The sequence below is a fragment of the Penaeus chinensis genome, chromosome 10 (assembly GCF_019202785.1).
Source record: "Penaeus chinensis breed Huanghai No. 1 chromosome 10, ASM1920278v2, whole genome shotgun sequence".
NCBI classification, from domain to species: domain Eukaryota; kingdom Metazoa; phylum Arthropoda; class Malacostraca; order Decapoda; family Penaeidae; genus Penaeus; species Penaeus chinensis.
The window spans coordinates 27093783-27103782 of record NC_061828.1 but is presented as its reverse complement, the minus strand read 5'-3'; the positions used below and the strand labels follow the sequence as shown (position 1 = coordinate 27103782).

The following is a 10000-nucleotide window of genomic DNA, read 5'->3' as shown; positions in this document are numbered from 1 at the left end:
GCGCTGACGTTTCCATTCACACAGCAGACTGGCTCGTGCACTCTAGTTTGCGTTTTTCGTTTCTGTAGTAATAATGATAACGATAATAGTGATGGTATTGATAAAAATCAATTGTAATAATGATATTACTGTTATTATGTTATTTCTGTTATTATTCTCATAATTTTTATGATGATTATAATTTTTGTTATTATTATTAGTAGTAGTATTATTATGGTTGTTGTAATTATTATTAATATTATTACCTTTTTATTAATATTATTATTATTATTATTATTATTATTATTATTATTGATGTTATTACCGTGTTTATTATTATTATTATTGTTATTGTTTTTATTATTATTGTTAATATTATTATCAATATTATTATTGTTATTATCATTATAATAATAATAATAATAATAATAATAATAATTATTATCATTATTATTATCATCATCAGTATTATCATCATTATCATTATTATTGTAAGATGTTCAGATATGATTCCTTATAACGATTTATAATTGTGCCATGACTACTATGGTCTTAATGTCTGATACATTTTGAGATGACGCTGGGTTGAGTCACATGACAGAACACTTTGACAGATTCTTGGCATTGGTGAGAGCGTCTTGCTGTCAAAATACTTGGCGTCTACATACTCACTGTGATATGGATGTGGATAAATCATTCACTCAGCTTTTGGTATGAAATACAGATAGCATAATATTCAATGGTAACATCACAACTACTAACAATAATGAGGGTAGCAATAGTGCTAACGATAATAGTAATAACTGTGATGATGTTAATGATAATAATAATGGTAATAATGATGTTTTAGTGATGATGATGATAATAAGAAAGATACCAATAATAATAGTAATAATAATAATGATAATAATGATAATAATGATAACAATAATAATGATGATAATAATAATAATAATAACAATTATGAAAAATAATGATAATGACGATAATGATAATGATAATAATGATGATAATAACAATGATAATAGTAATGATAATACTGATATTGATAACAACATCCACAACAGCAACAACAACAACAATAATAATGATAATAATCATAATATAAGGATGATGACAATAACATCAGTAACGATATTGGTAATACAACAATTGTTGTTGTTGTTGTTGTTATTATTTTTATTGTTGTAAACAACAACAACAATAAAAATAATAATAGTAACAACAACAACAACAATAATAATGATAATAATAATAATAATATCAATAATAATTATAATAATAATGATAATGATAGTGATAATAATGATAATAATAATAATAGTACTAATTAAATATAAATAATAATAATAATGATACTGATGATAATAATAATAAAAATAACAATAATAATAATAATAATAATAATAATAATAATAATAATAATAATAATAATAATAATAATGATAATAATAATAAATAACTGATAATAACAAGAACAACAACAACAACAACAACAACAATAATAATGATAATATTAATAATAATAATGATAATAATAATAATAATGATAATGATAATAAACAATGATAATAACAATAATGATAATTATAATGATGATGATAATAACAGTAGAAATAATGATATTATGATAGTAGTTGTGATAATAATAATAATAATAATAATAATAATAATTACAATAATTTCAATAATAACAATAATTATATTGATAACAAGAATAATGATAATTATAACATAGAAAAAAAATAACATGATAATAATAGCAATAATAATAATGATAGTAATAAGAGTAATAAAGATAAAAATGATCACGAAATTTATGATAATAACAATAAAATAATAATAAGGGTATTAAGTCATATATTGGTGACTTTCGTTACAGTATATGACTTTTCGCCCTAACGATGATAACCCTCTATCATTGCAAAACCATTCCTAAAAGAACAGACAAATATAGTAATGACAACGACAACAACAAAGAAGACGAAGAGCATGAGAAAAAGGTGGATGAAGAGGGAAAGGAAGAGGGGACGAAGAGGAAAAAAATGCTAAAGAAGAAAAAGAATAAGAATAAGAAAAGAAAAATGATGATGACGAAGAGAGGGGAAAAAAAAAAAATAGAGAGAAAGAGAGAGAAGGAGAAAACAGGTGAAAATCTCCGGTAAGTTCATGCAGGCTAGTCGCGCCCCCTGCCCCCCCCTCTATAAAAAAGTCCTCTCGCCCCGAGTGACATAAAAGGCCGGAGGAGGAGGAGGCTTTAAGAGGAAGTTACGAGGCAGTTTCAACGTTCGCGGGAAGACACAAGGAAAAAAAAAAAAACTTTAGTCATTTTGGCTGTAAAGTTTGGAGGAGGCGTTGGTCGGGGAGAGAACGAGAATTTTGATAAGATCTTTACACTGAGGGAGGGATGGATAGATGGATGATGTACACACTAAAAACTGGTGCATCATTTGCATGAATTAGTATGACACCACGGAACGAAGGACAGAGAAATCAGTGGCCGACATGATACACGTTGGAAGCCCTGAGAACACTGCATGTCATAAATCACCAGCCAGCGAGATATTACAGATTGTAGTAAAGGTCTTTTGTAGCATCTCCGAGACCCCTAACACTTTGATACATCCTCAGACATGTTAGCCCTTGACATTATTGGAACCTGCTCTAACATCTTTTCGTTTCGTATGCCTCAACCTGATTCAAAGTGATACACTCCGGCCAGCCAAGCAGAGCGCGATATTTGGCGAACGTCTCAAGGATTTATATTGCCATTACTCACAAATAGTATTGTATGTCTTTTGATATGAAAAACATATATGAAAATGCATAAAATGTTTCTGCATATTAAATACATGTTCATTCTTTATGGGTTCACTTTACATAAAATAAAATTATGCAAATGGTTATTCCATTTTGTTGCTGTATCATCATTATCATTGCATCACTATCAAAATATTTTATTTATCTATATGTTTTAGTATACTCATTTAATTTGTTCATTCATCAGCCTTCAATTTAAGGTATTTCATTTCGCGACGTCGAAGTGGCTTAACAGGCGGTCGTTCTGTCGTTCAGGCGCTGTTTATGCGGTCGTTCTGTCGTTCAGGCGCTGTTTATGCGGTCGCTGTATGCAGATTTCTTCTTTTAAGGTCGCTTCGGAAGCAAATTGTCCGGTCGCTGGTCGTGCCTAGGGTTAGCACCGTTAGGTCACTCCATTTAGTGTTCTTGCATAGCGGGCCCGCCGATAATTGCCCGTGGGAAAGCATTAAGGTTTTAAAATTCCTGACGTTTTCCGTGTTATCTTTATTATTCCCGCCGAAAGAAAAAAAATCCCGTTTTATTTTTACATCAGTCTGACCTATCCAACTGGAGTCATATGGTTAAAGGAAACACTAGAAACAACGATTTAAAAAAAATATACATATTTCATTTTCCCCGCCTAAATATTTTCGGCACTCAGAAAAGAAAATTGAAACAATACTGTTATCCGGACCAGATTTATCATTTTTCCCTACCTCCTGCAATATATATCCGGCAATTTTTTCCCGCTATGAAAAAAAAAAAAGTGGCCACACCGCAAATTATACGAAATCGACGCTGAAAACCAGGATTTCGTCATTGGTTGGGGTAAGTGGTCAGTGATTTACTCCATATCATGATGTGGGAATTTATACAAAACTGTGATGAAAGTAACAGAATCGCAAAATATGCAGACATTGTTATGGTTACAGAAATCTTAAAACGAAGTCAAAGCTCATCACTTGGTAATGGTGGGTAACTATGGTCGTGTTACGGAGGTGATCGTTGTATATGGGTTTATATACGGCGCTTATTGTTAACATTCTCATTGTTGATTGATTGATTGATTGATTGATTTGATTTTATGATTTGATTTTATGATTGTTATTTTTTCGGGAGAGTTCAGGGTGAATATATATATTATATATGTATATAGGATATGTATATATATTTCTGTTTATATATAAAAAAATACATATACATATATGTATATATACATATTCATATATACACATATATATGTATACACACACACACACACACACACACACACACACACACACACACACACACACACACATATATATATATATATATATATATATGTGTGTGTGTGTTTGTGCATATATATATGTATGAATGTATATATATAAATATATATATATACACACATACATACATACATACATATATATATATATATATATATATATATATGTATGTATGTATATGAATATATGTATGCATACACATACATACACATATATGTACACACCCACACACACACACACACACACACATGAATATATATATATATATATATATATATATATATATATATATATATATATAGATTACACACACACATATATACATACATACACACTCATCAAGTGCTCTTGAGTATTGTTATTCTGACGCGTATTTGTAAAAAGACAAGGGTATCGAGGGAAAACAACTTTTAGAAAACTTTTCGGACTGAACTAGATTCTTTTTCAGATTAGAAACTATTTAAGGAAGAAGGCGAAGAAAAGGAAACAGAAGAAGAGGAAGAAGAAGAAGAAGGAGAAGAAGCAGAAGCAGAAGCACTGTAATACTGTGAGAATGAGAGGGAAAAAAAGGAAAAGACAGCTAGATAGATAGACAGATAGATAGACAGAGAGCGGGTACAGAAACAACCAGAAAGACACAATGATAGATAAAAAGTGAAAAAGCACATTTTCAGCCGAATATTTGAAGCACCTTGTGAGTACTGATATATAAGCATGTTTGACCTTTGAACTTTTCTCTTGCATGACCCTTGAGATTCATATACAACCTCAACAAACCTTTATTAGGAGAAAGCATTGCGTTATTGTATTGTACTGATGCATCCATGGGCAAGATATGCTTCCGGCCAGGGAATCACCATCATATCAAAAGGGTGTGCGTATATATGTTTTCACAAAGAGATCAATGGTTGGAAATATAACAGTAGAATGTTGTTTTTTTTTTATCTTGTATTTCTTTCCAGGCTGATGAATAAACCTGATATTACTCTCCCCTTTACAACTGCCAACCTGGATGTCCTTATTATTCCAAACGCAGGATTAAAATGATATTCTGTGTAGCATTTGTGGTATAAACATTAATGGGGTATTCGTATGATAACTTCCTTTGCACTCCTTCGCACGATATGCATGTGCTTTGTGTGTCAGCGTAGAATGAACGTGTCTTCGGTGACAAGCACTAATGGATCTGCTTTGGACACCAGTTGATTTGCATTCGTTCTGTTAGGTGTGGGCTATGATTAGATCCAGGCAAAAAAGATTGAAATGGTAATTATATGCTATACCGTCATTTTTTTTTTTATTCACCCTTTCGTGTAGAAGAATTGATTAGATTATACGTTAGTTACATGGAATCTTTACTTCTATTGTTCATTAGATATGTGTGTGTGTTCGTGTACAAGAGAGAGAGAGAGAGAGAGAGAGAGAGAGAGAGAGAGAGAGAGAGAGAGAGAGAGAGAGAGAGAGAGAGAGAGAGAGAGAGAGAGAGAGAGAGGGAGATAGATAGATAGATAGATAGATAGATAGATAGAGAGAGAGAGAGAGAGAGAGAGGAGAGAGAGAGAGAGAGAGAGAGAGTGAGAGTGAGAGTGAGAGAATGAGAGAGTGAGAGAGTGAGAGAGTGAGAGAGAGAGATTGAGAGTAAGAGTAAGAGTAAGAGTGAGAGTGAGAGAGAGAGTGAGAGAGAGAGAGAGAGAGAGAGAGAGAGAGAGAGAGAGAGAGAGAGAGAGAGAGAGAGAGAGAGAGTGAGAGTGAGAGTGAGAGTGAGAGTGAGAGTGACAGAAAGAGTGAGAGAGAGTGAGATTGAAAGTGAGAGTGAGAGTGAGATTGAGAATGAGAATGAGAATGAGAGTGAGAGTGCGAGAGCGAGAGCGAGAGCGAGAGCGAGAGAGAGAGAGAGAGAGAGAGAGAGAGAGAGAGAGAGAGAGATGACACCTCCAATCAACTTTTAAACGATTCACTTCCAAATCTGTGTGTGTGTGTGTGTGTGTGTGTGTGTGTGTGTGTGTGTGTGTGTGTGTCTGTGCGTGTGTGTGCGTGTATGTGTGTTGCATGTATGTATGCATGTACATATGGTGTCAAAGAAAACAGCAACCAAATATATTGATATGCTCTATCAAAGTTGCTCTTACTGGTAACGTTGAAATTAAACTTTAAAACTGTTATTGTTATTGTCAAACATGGAACAAAGCAGCGTCATGTATTGCAAATTGATTATCATTTTCCTTAAGTCGGTGAATATTTTGATGTCTGACAAATTTTATTTTACCATTTTTATCATTATCATTATTATTATCATCGTCACTATTGTTATCATCATCATTATTATCATCACATATAATTACTAACATTATCATTATAACTATTCTCATTACTAATTATTATTACTATTAATATTATCACTATCATTATTATTATATCATCATTATTGATATTAATGTTGTTAATATATTATTATTATTATTATTTTTATTATCATTATTATTATCTATTATCATCATTATTGTCATTCATATCACTTTTATCAAAATTGTTATAATTATCATCAGCATCTTTGTAATAATAGTAATAATAATAACAATGGTAGTATGATGGTAATAATGAAAACAATAATAATAATAATAATAATAATAATAACAATAACAAGAATGATAACGCTAATAATAATGATAAAAATAATAATAGTAGTAATAATAATAATAATAATATAAATAATGATAATAATAATAATGATAATAATAATAATGCTTATAATAATAATAACAACAACAATAATAATAATAATAATAATAATAGTAATAATGATAATAATGGTAATAGTAGTAGTAATAATAATAGTAATGATGATGATGATGATGATGATGATGATGATAAAAAATCATAATAACAATTATGATAATGATGAAAGTAATGATAATGATAAAAATAGTTATGATAATAATAACTATAGTTATCATTAAGAGTATTATAATATTAGTAATTATAAGGAAAATTATTGTTATAACAATTATTCTTATAATTACTATCACTATTAACATTGTTATAATAAATATCAGTATTACTATCATTATCACCATTCTAGTTGCTGCTTTAAAAAAAAAAACACTTTACAAGCACAAACTTTGCCATTAGCTTACCCATGATTTCTAGCCAACATTACCCCATTTCACAAGCAATAAGTTTAAATTTCATCCACTAACATACAAAAACAAAAACAACTCACGGTTTACGAATCTTATAAGCAATGTATATATTTACCAAATGCTCTCGTCGTTGCATACTGTGGTGCGACATGAACCCCCAAGTGCAGGCAGTTTCCACTAATAGAAATGATATCTCCTGACGCTTTGCATTGCCAAGGCTTCTACGTGCATGCAAGATTTTTTTCTTCTTTTTTTTTTTTTTTTTTTTTTTTTTGCGGGGGAGGGGGGTAAACGAAAACAAAAGTACGAAGCAAGGAAAGATGTGAAGGGAAGGAGGAGAAGATTTTCGTATCAATGTCATTATCATCGTTATCATTATTATTATCGTTATCGTTATGGTTATTGTTGTGTTATTCTTTCTATGGTAAAATTAATTATGATAATGATTATGACAATATGGTGATGATAATGATATTAATGAAAATAATAATAATATTGATAATGATAATAATGATAACAATAATAATAATCATGATTATGATAATGATAATAATATCAATAATAATAATAATAATGACAATACAAATGATAATAATAACATACTAATTATTAGATTTGCGAATATGTAAATACTACTACTAATCAAGATATTATCAAGAACATAATAACTCCAGTTCGTGAAATGAAGTCAACACATGCTGATGGTGAAGAGTAATCCACCTTTTAATAATTCTCAAGTTCGTTTTTTTTGCACAATGCACTCACCTCGTCCTTCACCTTTCAATGTTCGGCGGGGTACCTTTATCAAAGGCCTATGTCTTTACAGAATTTAGTATATAGGGAAATAATAATCTTATTTGCTCATGGTTCCTTTAACATCACAGGGCGTCGAGAATGATGCAGAAAATCAATAAGGTGCAATTTTCACCTTCACCCAGTGTCAGCGGACTTATTTACTGTCCACTTTAGATTTTAGTGAGTTTTGTTACATGCAGATGGCTCCACGTGTACTCAGCAGTCTATCAGTTGGCCTAAGTGACCGACCCTGATTTCCCCATTCCTTGAATTGGCGTTTGGCGTTTGGCGTTTTTCTTTCCAATAATACTAACACTGACACTGATATAATTCTTATTGATATTATGGTTATTAAGATATTAATAACATTATAGGTAATGAAACAATATAAATTAATCCTTCTAAAAATCAGATGAGATAAATAAGACTAATAGCTGACTCCTTAGAGACTAAGCACTTGTAGAGCCATCTATGTGTAAAGGAATAAGTCAACTTTTATTACAGTGGGCATAGCATTGTAATCTTGCCACCCGCGCTCATTGGTTTAATTCCGCTGCCGTCGCCCCGCATCTTAAACGAATTAATAAAACAAATTACGGAAATCACGTTAATATCTGACACAAATAGTGACACGAAAACAACAAACGAGGAAAAAAGGTAATCTTCTCAAGGAAACGTAAGACACAAGATGTAATTATGAAATATTTTTTCCTCTTTTCCTACATACCTCTTTCTTTCTTTCGTTTCTCCCTCCTTTAGATATAATATATCCGATTATGGAAGAAAGTAGTGTTTTCTTTTAAATCTTTTATTGTTATTAATCTTTTAAAATTCTCCTTTTATGGCTAGTGAACTGCGGAAGTAAAGGAAGATATATATAAAAAAAAAAACTCGGAAATAGCAGAAACACCAACACCAACAATAAACCAATAAATATTATACAAAATAAAATAACAGAAAAAATGCAACAATTACTTCATGGGTTAAAAACAAATGGCAAAGAGTAAAAAGCAAAGAAAAAAGTAAGGTTACATAAAAAGAGCGAAAAAAAGGTGAATGAAAGAAAGAATGAGAGCAAGAAAGAAAGAAAGAGAAAGACAAGAAAGAATGAAAGCAAATAAGAAAGGATAAAAGGACAAAATAGATAAAGAAGGAATGAAAAAGGAGAGGAAGAAAGAAAGAACGAACGACAGAAAGAATGAAAAAATAAAAACTACCGTCACCCTCGGCCTCCAACCCCGTCGAGAAAAGAGGGGCTGTTATCACTTCTTGTTGAGGAGATTAAACTGTGCAACACGAGGGGAGGGGGCGGAGGGCTGTTCTTTTCCGGCCCTCCTCTCTCTCTCTCTCTCTCATTCTTTCTTTCTTTCTTTTTCTCTCTCTCTCCCCTTCTCTCCCGCGCTCTCTCTCTCTCTCTTTCTTTCTTTCTCTCTCACACCCCCCCCTCTCTCTCTTTCTATCTATCTATCTATCTCCCTCCCTCCCTCCCTCCCTCCCTTCCACTCCCTCTCTCTCTTTCTCTCTCTCCATACCTCCTTTTCTTATATCTCTCTCCCTTATTCCTTTTCCTCATTCCCTCGCCTTCCGCTAAAAAAACAAGAGCACAAAAACCCGCGTCTTTTCCCGAGCCATAAACTCGAACCGCCAGCGCCAGCGGTCGATTCCCGGAAGCGCCTTCTCTTTCTCCTTCCGTCTCCTTCGTCTGATTATTATTTATTATTATTTCTCCCTGTTTTTCTTAACCTAGAAGATCAGTTACAGCTCATACATCACCCGCACAACTACAAAAATCAGCGAGTTTCACACCTTTCAACTAAATCGCACGAGACACACTTGGCTCGGTTGGCGGATCGCGTGTCGAGGATACTCGAGTTTCGTGACTTTTGTTTATTATTTTATTTATTTATGGATCTGTCGCTGGTTTTGTTTAATAATTCCATTGCTAAATATTGTTTTATATTGTTATTCATGTTTTATTTGCAACTAGATGTTTAGTTTGTATTTATATTATACTTC

The 10000-nt window shown here is 31.8% G+C and overlaps 1 protein-coding gene across 1 annotated transcript in view; it reads right to left on the bottom strand.

The window, feature by feature from the left end:
• Positions 1-10000, bottom strand: part of LOC125029920 (insulin-like peptide receptor) — a 70002-nt gene that overhangs the window by 55681 nt on the left and 4321 nt on the right. The window lies entirely within an intron of this gene.